Source organism: Mastigoproctus giganteus, chromosome 12, assembly GCF_048544385.1.
Source record: "Mastigoproctus giganteus isolate SK-2022 chromosome 12, ASM4854438v1, whole genome shotgun sequence".
NCBI lineage: Eukaryota > Metazoa > Arthropoda > Arachnida > Uropygi > Thelyphonidae > Mastigoproctus > Mastigoproctus giganteus.
The window spans coordinates 28,822,994-28,840,491 of record NC_143586.1 but is presented as its reverse complement, the minus strand read 5'-3'; the positions used below and the strand labels follow the sequence as shown (position 1 = coordinate 28,840,491).

The following is a 17,498-nucleotide window of genomic DNA, read 5'->3' as shown; positions in this document are numbered from 1 at the left end:
ATGAATTTTTGCAATTTAGCCATCAGACCATTCCTGATTTAATAAATAAAATTATTTACGATCAAAATGGCACGTTAACTTATATAATCTCGTCTCAGAATTATAGCGTAATTCTGGAATGAAAAAGCAAAATTCTTTTTTTCAAATAAGTCGTATATATATTACATAGCAAATGCCCACTTGTTAATCAAGCACTCTAAATAAATTATGTGATAATAGCAGCCATTCAACTTTCAAGGACAGCAAATTTCCTGTATTCATACACCATTGACTACCTTTATCACTGCCACTATTTCTTCTGCCTCATTGATACCGTCAGCTTACACGAAAACTAACGATGTCCTCGAAGTGATTAAGGTCCAAAAGTAACTGCTCTTTTATCAATACATTTACCTAGTTAAAATAAAACTCATCTTACCTTTGTTTGCTTCCAAGACAAGAGTGTGGTCATATACAGTACTTCGATGCGTAAACAAGTCACTCGCAGACAGAATGACCCGAAAGGTTTCAACTCGTGTAGTTTTGCAACATTCGCATCCGTTCTCACGCACGCATTCAAATAACAGGACATCATGACGTGGTGCAGAGTTGGCCAACTTATTAACAGGATGAGGGGTAAAGGGGAGAGTGCTGTCGATTAGGAGCTATGTAAAAGAACTTGCCAAAAATAAATACCACAATAAACCTGTACAGGTTTATTGTTTTCTTCTTGAAAACGTGGGCACAGGCCAACGCCATAAGTTAGACTCTTACAACAATTCTTATTTTAGAAATTATCACAATAAACGCTTTGGGACCAAATAAAAGGGGCGCATTATCACAAGTTTGTGTCCTGGTGAATATTATTTATTTTTTTATGCGATTTTCTTAGTTTTCTCTTTATTTTTGTCCCCCGCCCCCTATGTCGGGGCCCTGATGTAGCTGTATCATCTAGACTTCAGGATGTATCACATTGACCGAGTCATATATTGACATTACACATAATTGAAATATTATTGAGATATTACTGAAAAACTGAATCCCCAATCCATTTTACTTTAACCATCATTTACACTTTGGAAAGAATTTAGTGCAGCTGAGTCCAGTTTAATTTGAAAGCCCTCGTGGGAAGCATAGTTGGTATAATCACCGTCCCCACCACACCTGGTGGAAAAGACTTGAGTTCTAATCCAGTCAAGGACGCGAGGAATTTTTATGGGCCTTTTTCACAACATAGCTGACTTTATGGGTCTGAGATGAGGTTTTTTCCGAGTTTCGGGGTTTCTTCAGAAAAACAGGAAATCGACTGCAGAGAACACAGGCAATTTACTGACATGCTACATACGGCGTAATGTGACCTAAGTTGCTGATGCGCCTAAAACCCTATAACAACAACAGCAACATTAGTTTGAAAAGATTCTAATGAGATATATCAACGGGTACTTTTTCTCCTTTAAACTTTTGCATGTCCTTTCTTTTGTTAAGGATTGTTTTTTATCCTGACAATAACCTAAATTTTATTCTCATTGTGCTTGACACCCTTGGATTCAGAAAGCACATTTGCTCTCAAAGCAACTGATTGAAACACGAATGCATATACATGGAACTAAACCTCTGGCCTCCTACATCTCCAGCCTACAAGAATTTCAAGTTTGTTCCATTATCTAAAAAAATTATAACTGTGTTTCTGGATGTCACGTTCTCTAGCTTCTTAATTTCCTGTTCAAGGAATCTATTATTCATTTTGACCGTCATTGTGACTTCTCCATTACCGTTACCAACAGAAATATAAAATAGTATTTTCTATTTCTGCTCCTCCGAACTTTTATGTTCGGCCTTCTGAAGGAACAACTTTTAGGGCAATTTTTTCAATAAGCAAAGTAGAAGTTGCTGTAAAATCTATTGGTGCGCAAAGCTCCCTTCATTTGAGTAACGATATAATAAATAATAAATTTTCTGTTTATACTCCGGGACAACCAAACGGTCAGAGGAGTTCACAAGATAGACAGAATACAAGAAACAGCACCGTATTCAGTAGTTACGGGCTTGAACCCCGGTCACTCAAGGCGCGCGGTCAGGCTAGTGGTCAAGTGCCAGTCTCACCATCATCTGTGTTTCTGTTCTATGGTGGCCCCAAGATTCTCGTCCAAATCCATCTAGTATTATTGTCGAACATATCCTTTGTATGAATATTACAGGTGGCCTGAATATTATATTCAGGTCCCCTCACCACCAGGAAGCAGTCACACCTGGGCAGCTGCTTCCTGGTGCCCGTCCCAGGAACATTTTCCAACTTGGGTCTACTAAAGCTTTTATTGTGCGAATTGGCACTAATTCCGGACCCACCTGAGGTAGTGCTGTACAGGTGGGCGCCAAAATCCCGCACCCAGGCTGCCCAAACCTGAGTCCATGAAAGAAAAAAAAAAAAAAAAAACAACCATACAGTTTGCAGACTGGTGCCGGTCTGTGAACTGTATGTTACCGGTACGCGCGACGAATTGGAAATTGGTCGCGGACGTTACCGGTCCCCGACGATTCTTCCGTTACCAGTCCGCGAGATTTATATTTTTCAAAAGTACCAGTTCGGGACGGATTGGAAATAAAAGAAAAAACTGGTCCTTCACCACAGATAGTTTGAGAAGCACTGATCTAAACGATGATAACTTCCCATCCCGAGTACTGGAGATGTGGCTATCCCACTGAGCCAGCAAAAAAAAAAAAAAAAAAAAACCGGGAATGAAGAGATGTGGTGACAACCCGTGTTTTTATAGGCATGAATAATTCGCAAATGTGCGGCTCTGCAAGGTGGTAGATCGATTTCCATTGGATACTGGGAATTTGCATGCCAGGATGCCTATTATATCAAATATTCGCCTTCGGCGACATTGTTCACAATAAAATTTCCTTCTCAGAAACAAAAACTCAACTCGTTTATCAAATTAAAAAAAATTATAGTTCAGATAGCTATAAATTCCAGTTTATGGGTCGCGCAACCCTCCTCTTCCAAGGCATCTAATGTTATTAAATAAATATGGTACCAAACCTCTCCATGTAATTATTAATGAAATGTTATGAAAGTCAGATTTTAAATATAAATAAAGTTTAACGACCAGATATCTGAAATTGGCCAATGATGTATTTCATCATTTATCAATTATCACAATTCATTATGATACTTAATAATAGTATAACTTTATCCTATCTATTTTGATGGGATCCTTAATAAATTTTTTGTTGCATTCTCCCTCTCCTCCTTTTTATTTTATTATTTTATTTTTTTGTGTGAGGAGGGGGTTAGAAAAGGATTGCACCGACATGCAGGTGTTTCTCAAGTTAAATAGTCACTTAGCTTAACCGAAATCGTTGATTTTAAGTTAGTTTTAAGGCCAGTTCCCTTAATGAGCTTATACTGTATATTTTCGATGGCGTTTATTATCCGTACAGTATATGTATTATCTTTTTCCATCTCCTTATGAATATTTTAACATCACCGCAATGGATACTGATCCCAGATGATTGGGGTGATTGTTATGTTAGGCTATTAATTATTATTTTTATTGGTCGAGGAATTCTCTGACATTCCTCGACCAATAGTCTATGAATTTCATGGTAAGTGTTCGTGGTAAGTTTTATGAAGTTAGTGGTAAGTATTCTCTGGGAGGCCCATTGCTAATAGATTCTTACATAAGGTCTTTGATACCATACCAGTGGTTGACATGGTGATCGCAATGGTCATTACTTGATCCATATGCTACACATCTTTGACTTCAGGTCACTTCCCGATCTTGTCCTCTTATATTTTCTACAGGTTGCTAACTTGCTGTTATTGGATACCGCTATTTCGATCAGGTAAGTAGCCATTTCTTCCTTGTCGATGAGGGTTGTGTCACGTCTGTTGTGCAGGTCGTCTTTCACGTTATTATGGCGTTGTCCCAGTATAGCTTGTCAGTAGGGAACTCTAGTGCGGCCTGGGGTTCGTACTTGTAATACTGTACAGTACATTTTCTTAATTATTATTTCAAACTGTGGATCGCGACCCCATGAGATTTGGCAAGCAACTTAGCATTAGCGCAGATGCATATGATGCAAGAAAGCAAGCATATACAGCATCGGCCAAAAAAAAAAAAAAAACCTTCCCATTTCACTTATCCATTGGCTCCAAAAGTTTGTCCACTTTTTCCATCAATTTATTTAAGCTATCAACTTCCACAACGACAGATGGAAGTTTATTCCAGCAATCAACTACCCGCTGGCTAAAGGCAAATTTCCGTACATCTATTCTACAACTATCGTTCTTCAATTTGAGTTTATGCCCCCTCAGGTTTGTAATCTGAGCAAGAGGAAGAATCCTATCAGCATTGAGCCTGCTCAAACCATTCAAGGCTTTATACACCTCAATCAGATCACCTCGCAGGTGCATAGTCTCCAGACGCTGCAATTTGCAGAACTTAAGCCTTTCTTCGTAAGAGCCCATTTGTTCCCCTCACCAGTCTTGTTGTCTTTCTCTGTACTCGTTCTAACAACTCTACATCCTTCCTAAAACGAGGCCTCCAGACCTATACGCAGTACTCAAGGTGTGGCCAGACCATTGCCTTATACAAGGGGATAATCATCTCCTTTTCCCTACTAGCAAAATTCCTGTATATCATTGATAAGACCCCATGACCTGCTCTGGCAGCCTGTCTGCACTGTTCAGAAAACTTCATATCTGACTGCACAATTATCCCCATGTCTTCTTCATTCTCTACCACCCAAAGTGTAGGTACCACACAGTTGGTACGTTTCTCTGGAGTTACTACTACTCATACGCAGTACTTTGCATTTGTCAATGTTAAACTTCAGTTGCCACTTCTCAGCCCATCTGCCCAACTGTTCTTGATCCTGTTGCAGTAGCATACTGTCATTACTGTCATTAATAATCCTGCCAAATTTTGTCTCATCTGCAAACTGAGACATTAAGCCTGATATATCACTGATTGATAAATATGCAAAACAACAATGGACCAGACACCGAACCCTGGGGGACTTAACTAATAACATTAGTCCGCGAAGAGCAGTGTCCATTGATTACCACTCTCTGTATTCTTCCAATCAACCATCCCCCTTATCCATAGCAGAAACTTGCCCTTAATGCCATACTGCTCCAATTTGTACATAATCTTCCATTCTGCGACAGTACAATAATATTCCATGTACAACTTAAATGGGGATATCAATTTTTTTTTAAATTTTGCCTCAGGTATGGTGGTCGACACATTATTTGAAGTATTCATCGGTGGGTAGGTAATTAAGAAAGCCTGCTGATCTTTTCCATAAAAAAAAAAAAAAAACCCATATATAGAGTATTTTTATATTTAATTGTTTTTTTTTTTGTTTATTTTATAAATTTGTGAGATTATATCTATATTGATTAAAATTTAATTATTAAAAGTAAGTGGTACATTTATTTCATTGGTTTATTCACGGTAGTCACTCAAATTCATTTATCACTTGAGAGGGGGGTTAAATATTGAAAATTTTCAGAGTTGTGTATGAGGTACTAGGTAACAGTTTTAGAGAATGTTAAACAAAACAAAAAACAGATAAATAAATTGTTTTCTCATTCTTTAGCCGTGCAGACTGTCATTTGTATTAATTGATTGGTTGACGCATACGTCTAGAAAAAAAATCTAAATAGAAATTTTGATTTGTATATCTACTGCATCAATTATGACTGATACAAACAGATTGGTTATCAGGTATTTATCAATCGTCACTTTGAAAGCGGAGCACGTGCTCCTAAAAATAAATAGTCATCGGGTGTATCCTCCTCCTACTACTCCTCCTTTCTCCCTACACTTTTTGTGCAGACTGCGCTAACTTTACAGTGTGGAGAATTTCATTATAATGAGCTCTTTAAAGAAAAGAATATCCGGATGTTATATTTCTTTTTGATACGTGCTATTTTTTGAAAAACCTTACTATGTATGGAAAGATCACAGAATTCTGGGATGTAGCTAATCTCAAGATCATCTGTCTAACAACTGCTGCTGCTGACTTTACCCACTCTTTCTTTCTTTCTTTCTTTTTTTTTTTTTGCACCCACATAAAGATCTTTAGAAGGGTATGAGTTTCGTTTTGGTTCTACATGTGTTGCTAAGACTGGGAATTTAATACTTTGTTGTTGTTGCCAAAAGGTATTTAAATTTTTCAAATGCACAAGTCAGTTGACAAATACAGGAAAAATATTTGCCAAGTAAAGTAGATGCTCAAGACAATGTCCTTCACAAACTGCAGTGCAATACTCTAATGATTCGTCTTTTAATTTCTGACAGATGCCAATATTGCGATCCTTAAGGTCATTGAACGACATAGTATAAGCACATACTGCTTAACGTTCCCCAGAGGTTAAATGAAACAGTCCTTCCTCGCGGTAGCACAGTGGTTATAATCACCTCCCCCACCAGGTGAAAAAAGTCCGGGTTCGAATTCCGTCAATGACGCGAGGACTTTTTTTTGGGCGTTTTCACTTTGTGGCTGAGTTAGTCGGTCTCATGCGAGGACAGAAAGAAAGGATGCTAATCGATCAAGTCATATGTCACCTAAAAAGTGGAGAGTAGAAGAAGATGGATCCACGTGTTGAGCCATGTACTCATAAAATCATCATCATCATTAAAAAATAAATAAATAATAAAAAAATATATATATATATTAGGGTCACCCGTAATTGATTACATATGCCCATATGTGTATTTTGTTTGCAAATTGCGTGTGTTGTCTGGTCGATCTGCTTGTTTTGCTGAACGAAAAAAACTCCAGTTTCTGGGGAAAAATCTTACTATATACGCCTGGGACCGACTACTTCAGCCACGGAGTGAAAAAAGTCCATTAAAGTTCCTCGCTTCATCGACGGGATTCGAACCCGGGCCTTTTCCACAGGGTGTAGGTAGAACAGTGACGATACCACTGTGTCTGCGATACCTCGCAGACACTCGAAAAATCACCCTGGTAGCTAGTAAGGATCGTCTTCAATACCTGCCAAAATGCACGTTGATCCACGTAGTCTTAGAAGTGTATTTCCTCTGCTGTCACCAAACAGAAGAAACTATAAAATTTTTCATCCCCTCAACGCTAACATTTTTTATCTCCTCAACACCCAAATAGTTCGATTGGTAATTCAAGGAGGATAGTTCCGGGACTAGTAGCTCGCAATCTCTGTGTGAGGCGTATTGATCCAAGAAGAAAGGATATTAACCACTAAACAACAGACGTTTCAAAAAGTCAGAGCAACTATCCGCATGGTCTCACATAGTGTCAAAAATACAGATTCATTTCTGCCCAAGCCACATTTTTTAAGTGATCTTTAACAACCATACCAGACCAGCTGTCGAGCTCCATGACTCCTCTCCTGTAGTATTGTAGTTTCGGACCTACTCTGATATTCAAATGAAGAATTGTTCACTTTTAAAATTACCTTGCTTTGATCCTCCATTTGCCAGTGGATCCCTGTATATAAAAAAACCAACTTTAGTTTAAGAAAACGAGTTGAAAATGGAACAATAAAAGAAAGGAAGAAGGCACCCTTTCCTTGGCCTAGTCTAGGACGTCAGACAGCGTTAAATTGGCCAGCCCTCGCCCAATGCACTGCATTTTGTTTACTTTGGAACAAGAGTGTTACAATATTCATAAGTTCTAACAATATTCATGACTTATAATAAAAAAGAATAATAAGTTACAATAAGTAACAAGTTATTCTATTACGTCTTGCTAAAACAACATTCCAGATGGCGCTACATATTTTACTGATAACCCAGGTGACCCGTTGTAAACCACGCTTTGGCCATGTGGGTATATAACGAGCAAGCAGTGATCGGTGTTCGAAGGTTACCGCTATTTTTGGCTACAAACGCCAACATTTTACGGAGATGTCTGTAAAGAATGAGACGACGTCTGTTTTTCATATTAGGTAACCATTCAAGGCATAATTACCATCACCTGATGGATAGAATGTAAATTTTTACAAAATAGTCGGTTTGAAAGAACTGAATTTGATTGTGTAATTATTTAATTTTAATGATGTTTATAAAAAAAACTAATCGCATTATCTAGATTTCTAATAACTATTATACTGCTTATTACTAAATTATTAATAAATAAACTGAATTACTGTAAATGTAGTTAAAAACATTCATAATACGATAATGCCATCTATCGTCTATATTTAACTCGAATGTGTGTTCGGGGGGGGGGGGGTAATTAGGATTATCTAAAGCAGGGAACTAGGCAATGTTCGGGGAATCATCAAGCGTTAACCATCACAAGTTATTTTTAAAAACCGCATTATTTTGTTCATAACGTGGAGACAATACATCGGACTGCCCCTGCATGCGATGGTAATTTTTAAATGCTCTACTTTTATTCTAAATTTCTCAGTTTCATAAAAATAAACAACTAATTTAGCTGAACGCATGTCACTAAAATGGCTGTTGTAGTTGGAGGGGTTTCAGGAGCATCAGTGACTAAGGCCGTATTGCTCCATATATACTCTCTGTAAAATGCCTTTGTCCTGTGGTCGATTTTCTGTGTGCTGGGCGAAAAGACTGAGTTTCCGGAAGAAAAAAAACCATACTGCTCTCGCCTGAGACCGACTAACTCAGTCACGTTGTAAAAAGACCCATAAAAATTCATTCCTCACGCCATCGACGGGACTCAAACCCAGGTTTTTCCACCCGGTGCGGGGGAGGATGGCGATTCTACCAAATGTGCTAAAACGCCGACCCTTATTTTAGCAGCATGCTCTGTGCAAATACCAGGATCTCGAAATTTAAAGCAGTAGTCGACTGTCCAATCAAATAGAAAAGTCAATCTGACTAATAAGCAATGTCAAGTACTATAAAAATAAATAAAATCAAATATCATAAACTTTGTATAAATTCAAATGAATAAATTTTTCTGGAAATTCTCCATAAGCATTTTGCTACCTCTTTGAGATTAGCGACTCATCTTCTCAGTATTTTCGCCGACATCTTGATGACCTTAGTTTAAAAAATGGTGGTGAAGACATCGACTGCTGATATTGAAGTTTAATAGCTCATTGGAGTTAGGTTCGCCCTAGCGGTTAGAACAGTGATTGAAAACACACACACACACACACACACACACACACACACACACACACACACACACACACACACACACACACACACCATGTGCAATAGGCCTACATATGAATCCTATCTCTAAAGGTATAACTTTTGTGGGCATTTCACAATGTAGCTGAGTTAGTCGGTCTCAACTATGGGGTAGATTTTTTTCCAGAAACTTTTTTAATCCCGCAAAACAGGCAACCAACTATAGAATACATGCAATTTGCAGAGTTGTTGTAGGATTTTCGGTTAGCAACTCAGTCCATATTGTGTTGTATATAAAATGTCTGTAAAATGCGTGTGTGCTGAGGTCGATTTTTTGTTTGCTAGACGAGAAACCAGAGTTTCCGGGAGAAAAAAACCATGACACCCTCGCCTGAGACGATTAACTCAGCAACGTTGTGAAAAAGGCTCATAAAAATTCCTCATGTCATCGACGAGATTGGAATTCAGGTCTTTTCCAGGGTTGGGAGGACCGCGACCCTAACAACTGTGCTAACCAGGAGGGTTCGGACCTCGTGGGTAACACAGGTGGTATAATTACCGTCCTTCCCACCCCTGAGTTCGATTCCTGTCAATGAGGCAAGGAATTTTTAATGTATCTTTTTCGCAACAGGGCTTTGTTAGTCGATCTCAGGTGAGGGTAGCATGGTTTTTGACTCCTGGAAACCCTAGTTTCCAAGTAGAATCGCGGTCTTCCCCACACCGGGCGGAAAAGACCTGGGTTTGAGTCCTGTCGATGACGAGAGGAATTTTTCGTAACGTAGCTGAGTTAGTCGGTCTCAGGCGAAGGTAGCATAGTTTTTCCCTCCCAGAAACTCAACTCTGGTTTTTCGTCCAGAAAACAGAAAATCGACCACAGAACACACGCAATTTTTTTTACAGGCAGTATATACGGAGCAATATCGCCTTAGTCGCTGATGCTTCTAAAACCCAATAACAACAACAAACAGCTTAGGATACTACAATTTAACTGGATTAATACGGTAAATTTATAATTTAAAATTCTAATTACCTCTATCAGTGTTTTTGATAATAAAACACTAAACTTTTGCTGTACTATAATTCAAAGACCATACGGGTTTCATTATGTTCTTCATCGTGTTTAGGGGTGTGGAGTGAGAGGAAGTTGATAAAGGAAAAATTAAAAGAAAAATAGACAATAAATCAAACTTAAGTACTAACACTTGTAGCTACAATATATTACCAAACAGCAACAATAACCTGTCAAGATTTTGGAGACCACAACTAGATTTATTAGGGCTTAACGTAGAGGGCGGCATAAGTGGTCGTAAATTTTCACTCCCATTAGGATGATAGTTATATGGACTAAAGTGCACATGAAAGCTGACTGGCTCTGGGTAGACTTATGAATCGGGGATGAAAAATATGATGTATTTAAACATATGAAGTAAATATGTCCCGATTTTAAGTTTTTAAAATACGTTAATATATAAGCAAGTGAATTTTTAAAAACTAAGATGTATACAAGCTGTGACCACAAAGTAATGAGACATTTTATTCTGCTTCTAAAAACTTGGGTATATCGCTGTGGAGATATGTTTCATCCCCTTTAGTAATATTCGTGCACGTTCTGAGCTGGGCTATTGCTAGTGACCTTACTAAAATAGAAGTGATGCACATATTTTCTTTGTATCATAAAAATGGGTGATTGTTTTCAAGAACAAAGAATTGTTATTATAGGTCGGTTGTTTAGAAATAGTGATAATGCAGTTAAGGCCATAATGCGACAGTATATCATGTGTGTAAATTGCTTGTATTCTCTGTGGTCGGCGTAGATGATTTGCTGATACAAAACTCGAGTTTTTGGGAGAAGAACAGATCTTCCCATAGAAATGCACCATCTCATACCACGCTTTCTGTAAGATGATTCTAACTTACAAGCAGTTGATGGTTCTAATACACCAAGCAGCTCAATCTGGCTTCCTGAGACCTTCTTCTCTTTCCTAAGTTGAAAACTTCTATGAAAATAAAATAAATAATAATAATAATAAAGATTTTCTGTTACCAGACCATTACATGCATAACCAAAGAAGGTGTAGAGCCGTAGATAAGTACCTGTGTTGTCTATGCATAAATCCCCCATGATAGCATAGTGGGTTCGCTGCAGAAAGGCAACCCATAGTGGATTGCTTTTGTAAAAGAATTTAACAGATCTTCAATATCTCCTTACCTACGTTGATGATTTATTAAACCCTTTTATTAACAAATTGCTAATTAAGTTTAGATCCTTTATTGTCTACATCGGTACGGAGGTTCGAAACGCTGTGTCCCAGATAGATTATGATAAAATATTCCCCTGAAAATGTTGGCCATTATGGTAAATCTTTAATTTTTTGTTGTATTAAAGTACATTATTGTTTTAATACATCTCCATGCTTTAGCCCCTTTCTTGTTCATTAATACAGATATAACCATTAATTTAAACGATTTGTGTTTCAGGACATGTTTAGGATACCACAAAAGCACAGTAATAGCCGTACAAGGTTGAAGTTACCCAATTTTGCATTAACGGAATCGGGACCGGATAAAAGATACAGAATCTATAAACTGTGATCTAAACCATTTAGATTAAGTTTGTGAATCGCAAAGGAAACTTGAGAGAGAAATTTATAGGTAACACGGCCTTTAAAAGAAATCTCCAAATGGTCTTTCCATGCAGAAATAAAAAATTCCAGCAGCATTTATTTTCTGGTTTTGTTCAGAAGATATGTCAATAGTAATGTCCAAAAAATTAACCGAACCATTTCGGATATAGAAACAGAGTCCTTTAAAAATAAGAAAGAGATCAAGAGGAAGACAAGAGTATTAATTAAGAGTGGTTCAAGAGTGTTAACTCCCAACATTATGACTTAGACATTCCATTCCATTTATTTACACACACAATTTTTATATATATTCTCATGATATAAACAATTTATATACAAGATTATATACAGTTTTATAGACATTATCATATACATCCATTCTAAATAATGGTAATCAAGGTACTGTGTGTGTTTGTGTGCGTGTTCTTATATCGGGGTGGCTCCTAGGCCACTAACTCTGTTATGGTGCAGAAACTGTGCATAATGGACCTGAAAAGTGTCAGTGTATGTGTGCAATATTAATGTGTGTTGTTTTGTTTGTGTCAGGCTATTATGCCACCAGGGTGCAGCCAACGTATGGGCAGCTCTGCCTGGTGCCCATCCCTAGCACCGGCGTGGGTCAACAGTCCTCCTGTACCGGTGTTATTACCACCGAAAATCTCGCACCCGCCAGAGGTAGTGCAATACTGACGAGTGCTATGACTTAGACAGGGGCGTCCAACCTTTTTTGACTAGGGACCTAAACACAGCAAAATGTTCAAGATTTTATTTTTACAACTTGTTTCTTCTGTTTCCGCTCTCAACTTGCATTATGTTTTTATCACATTTTGAATGATCAAAGCCAGCTCAAATATGTGTTTTGGTTTACCTCAATACAACTTCACATGGTTCTTGTGATTGACATTCTCAGAGCTGTTTTCTTAAACAAAAGGAAGTACTGTATTCCTGTTCTCTATTTGCTCAAGTAGATTGTTTTGCTTGTATTTATTCTACGTTTCATTACACTGGAATAAAGTACAAGTAGCCCAGTACACTATGTCGAATATTTATTATTTACATTCTCCTGAATTAAACAACAACAACAAAAAAGTATGAATACTGCTATTTTAAATTACTTTCATTTTGAATATTAGAAAAGTTTAACTTAATTAACTTCGAACATTAAAGTTTACATTAAAAATCATAAAACTGGACATGATAGTGACGATTCTGACATAGTACAATATCCCCATAAAATACAGTATAAATAATATTATTACACAATCCTAAGAATTCCTCGATCATCGTCATGGGTGGGCTATCTTTCTATCAACACCAAGATAACGTTCTTCTTTCTAAAAAGCTGTCGTACATCTGGAAGGATCTAATGTCAACAAATATTCGGGGCTGGGTGACGAAAGTCTCTCTCCATTCATTGGATTCCATTAAGTCAAGGGACGTAAACTTAAGCTCCAGAACGAAACCAACAGTACAGCAAGACGGAAACGATTAAGCTATAATCTAAGTGTACCAAATTAAAATAAAATTTAAAAAAAAAAAGAGAAATTCTAGCTCTTTTCCGCATTTTACTTGTTTTCACATAAAAGAGGAAATCAGGAAGTTGTGCAGGCATTTTAAGTGGGCTATTCATTGACACGAACAGGAAACAAGAAACAGAAGAAAGGTTTATGAACGCTGTGGCGTCTATCCTAAAAGTCAAATAACTTTTTTTTTTTTTTTTCTAATACCAGAGTAATTTTCATGACTGATGCAGTGTGGCGCCATCTACCGGAAAACATTCGTTAATTTTTGAGTTCACTTTTCTTTTATTGCAGTTTTGATAGAAGATATTAACCACGTCCAGCTTGCTATCGCTGACAACAATAATAATAATAATAATAATAATAATAATAATAAAAGCATGAATATCATTACTGTGAGTTACCGAAAGATCATATTAACTTTCACGTTATTTAATGTATACTGAGTAGCTGAAGTATTCATTAGTATCACTTAAAACATTTATTGATTGTGGGTTAACTATGAAATGTAGGCGGGTGAGGGAAAATACATTGAAATTCTTAGAGTGACCCACAGTAGTTAGTTGTCATTCTGTGCATTCTCTACTTAAAATCAATAAGATCAATTTGAAATTTATGTATTACTATTTTTGTAATTCCGTAAGGACTTTTCTTAAGATCGCGTGATCTTCTAATAGTTCATGGAACTCTTTGAATCACAAAAATTATGATTCTATGGTGCAGTATACCCTACTTTATATATTTGTTGTAATATTATGGGAAAAGTTAACGAAACTTACAGCAAGTGTCAGGATGGCCGAGCGGTCTAAGGCGCTGCGTTCAGGTCGCAGTCCGGTATTCCGGGCGTGGGTTCGAATCCCACTTCTGACAATAAATTTTTTTTTTTTTTTTTTGTCCCACTCAAAACTTGTGTATTCGTTATTTCTTCAAACCATGAACTCTCTTGAATAATTAACTAACAATAGCAAAATCAAATCCAATGTTATTTATTTAAAAATAACCCAATGAATATTTCATGATTTTCATTTGCTTTAACAAGATTGATGTGATTATACCAATTAAAAATCAAAATGTAATCATTAATAGCGCGGGGCAAGTTTACTGGAAGTGTACACCTTGCCCTACAGGAAGGGGTGTGAGACTGGGGCGTTGTCAGTCCCCGGATTTACTTAATATATATATATATATTAAATATAAGACGGGACAGACAATGCCCTTGTCTCACACCTCTTCCTTTCTTCTCACACCTCTCTCCACACTAATGAGCAAAAACATCATGTCCTACTCCTATCTCCACCAATAGATGCGTCGCGCAGCATCCAGGAGTGACATTATCGACTGGCGGAGCATATATAGTGAAGGCAAGGTAGTGCCTGTCAATTCGCCAGTACAGAGCCCATGGAATGGGGAAAGGAAATGATCTGAAAGAGTAAGTAAAGTGTGTCAGTTATCAGACGGCCCCAGGGATTTCCCCCATCTCTGTATTGTGTACTATGTGTAGCACAGAACTCTGTGAAGGCGAGAGCTTTAAAAAGTGTACTGTGTATGTTTATGTTGTATAGGGTCGTGTTCTATTTTTCCTTTGATCATTTAGCGGTTGGGCCCCTGATGGGACCCCTCCCCCCGTTTCTCACATTTATCCCCAAGAAGGCAGGTCAGGCAGTAGGGGATAGCAATCTAGGGGATTGTACTCTGGCAGGTCCCACCTAGTTTCCGGAGATTTCAGTGGCAAGGGCCTATATAACCCCAGAGGCTCACATCTGGTGAGTATGGGCTTGGTAAACCCAGGGTCCTGAGGTATTATCATTCTTTTTTTTTTCTTGGTGATGCCCTTCTATTTCTTTCTCTCTCAGGGTAATTCAAAAAAAATTTTTTTTTGGCTGGTGCAGCAAAAGCCTCAGGCTTCCTTGCACCGTATGGCTAATAATAACAATATATATAAAAAAGGCGTCTATTTAGTTTAAGTAGAGGTGAAGACTGCAGGAGGGACAGGTAATGGGGATGATAGGAAAGGAGGCATCCCCAGCAAGGTCAGTGAGGACAAGCCCCACCAGTAACAAAAAGTGGGGAGGCAGGGGAGGAGAAGAGACGGAAATACATCTCCCCCCCCCTCTTCCCAGGATACAGGATTTAAAGTGAACTGGGTTAGAGCACCCAGTTCAGATCGCCAGATGGCGTGAAAGCAACAAAGCTGCGTGTGTCAATCCATGAAGGCAGGTAGAGCCCAGTCAATCCAATACGATTTCGAGGTCTTAATCTTCGTCAGGCCGCAATTTGCGGTGAGGCTGCTGTGATTGCCTTTGTAAGAAGGATTGTAAAGTCATTATTGATGAAGTCCTGGTTGGTGATATGTTTTGTCTTGGGTTTGTCATAGTCGGGTGGCATGATGGAGTTTGAACGTGGAAAGATTTGCGGCGCTAGCGGAGACCAGCATCATCAGCAACTGTACGTACTGTCGACTGTTCAAGGGCAGCTATAGTGATGGTGTGGCGGAATGGATTGTAGAGGGATACACAACCAGCCAAAGTGAAAGGACAGGGAGTCCACTACTGGTTCACAGTTGAGGTGGACAGAGGTTGGCAGGTGCCGTCTGGAACAATAGACAGCTCACGATCTCTCGATTAACGGCAGATTACAACCAGGATGTACAGAGAAACGTTTCCGAGCACTCATCCAGCGAACGATTTGGCGGATAGGCCTAAGGTGTAGGTGACCTGTTCATGTGCCATGTTGACAGACCATCAGCAACACATCCACCTTCATTGGGCATGGAGCACTGTTTCTGGACATTGGAAGATCAGAAGAGTCGCATGATCTGATGATCAAGGTTCCAGCTCAATCATGCCGATGGAAGGATGGATGGACAGAGGGCGAGCAAATAAACAGCTGCAAATAGACTGCGCGGTTGGACGAAAACATCTAAACCATGGTACCAATGGCGTTGGTACCATGGTTTAGATGTTTTCTTAGATATGAATGAGTAGCACTGCGCGGGTAGCATAGTGGTATCGTCACCGTCCTCCCCCACCGGGTGGAAAAGGCCCGGGTTCGAATCCCGTCGATGACGCAAGGAGCTTTAATGGGCTTTTTTCACTCAGTGGCTGAGTTTGTCGGTCTCAGGCGTAGATAGCAAGGATTTTTTCGACCAGCAAAACAGACAAATCGACCAGAGAACGCAGACATAATACATATACGGGTATATGTAAGAAATTATGGGTGGCCCTAATATAATAATTTGATATTTTGTTGTTGTTTCTAGTAGATCACGTGCTACTGCTGTTGAGGAAAATGCTAATTGGGTTCTATCAGATCTTTGCAGTTGGTCGCTTTTAATAAACTTACTATAAGTCGTTCTAAAACTGAAATGATGCTCTTTAACTCTAATCTTGATCTCTTATTGCATTCTTAGGATAAAGTTTTTGGCATACAATTTCCAATTGTTATATAGACTAAGCTTCTTGGTCCTATCACTGATTATAAACTAAGTTTGTGTTCTCATCTCCTTTACTTCAACTCTAAAATTAAATGTTCACTGGCTCTATAATCCAGGTTTCCAAGAATTACTGCAGTCTTTTCAGAAAAAACGCTTTATCTGTATTTTAGTGCTGTGTTCTTCCCTATGGTTATCTAGGTAGCTGGCGCATGTTCCATAGAGTAGGGAACTCCAAAATTCAGGCGAAACTAAATTTTATCCAGAAAGATATGCTCTTATCTATTTTTAGTATTTGGAGAACCGTTTCCATTGCAGGTTATTGTTGTGACAATGCTTTTAGATCTTTTTGTTATTTTCAGAAGTTTTTGTTTTTGCATCAAGAAGCAAATTCTGTCTAATTTTCTTGGTATCGAACTGAATCTAAATTTTGATCGTAAATATGAAAAAGCAAGGTACTTAAACGAACTTCTTAATTTTTGGCAATCCAGGTGGGATACTTAGCCTACTGGTGCTGCGGCTATGAAATTTCTTGTCCTTCTTACTTAATAAATCAGACAAATCATGGTTAGGTCGAATCGTAGTCAAATCATAGTTATCAGTGAACTGATAACAGTAACGAAAAACTGTTTCGGCTTGGTCACCTTTGCTATTGTGGTGCAAAGGAAAGCTGGAGCCATCTTCTCGAATGTACTCTCTATGACGATATCAGATCGAAACTAAAGTCTACTGTTCCTGGACAAGAAGATCTGCTCGTTCATGACATAACCTTTCTTTTCTACAAGAGTTTGCCAGAATGTTCTTGCACGAAGAAAATAATCGTACCTAAATGTAA

General features: G+C 38.3%; 1 protein-coding gene and 1 non-coding gene across 3 annotated transcripts in view; one reads left to right on the top strand and one right to left on the bottom strand.

Annotated features, from left to right (window-relative positions):
• The window catches only part of LOC150076824 (neuronal-specific septin-3-like), a 167,145-nt gene that overhangs the window by 99,996 nt on the left and 49,651 nt on the right, over positions 1-17,498 (bottom strand). The window contains exon 1 of one of the 2 annotated variants that reach the window (XM_090386718.1): positions 419-484. The exons of the other annotated variant lie outside the window; for it this stretch is intronic. The gene's annotated coding sequence lies outside the window, so the exon portion shown is untranslated. Of the gene's footprint in view, positions 1-418; positions 485-17,498 lie in introns of those variants that run through there. 2 annotated transcript variants of the gene reach the window in all.
• On the top strand, positions 14,020-14,103 carry TRNAL-CAG (transfer RNA leucine (anticodon CAG)). The gene has a single exon. It is a non-coding gene; the product is annotated as a tRNA-Leu (tRNA).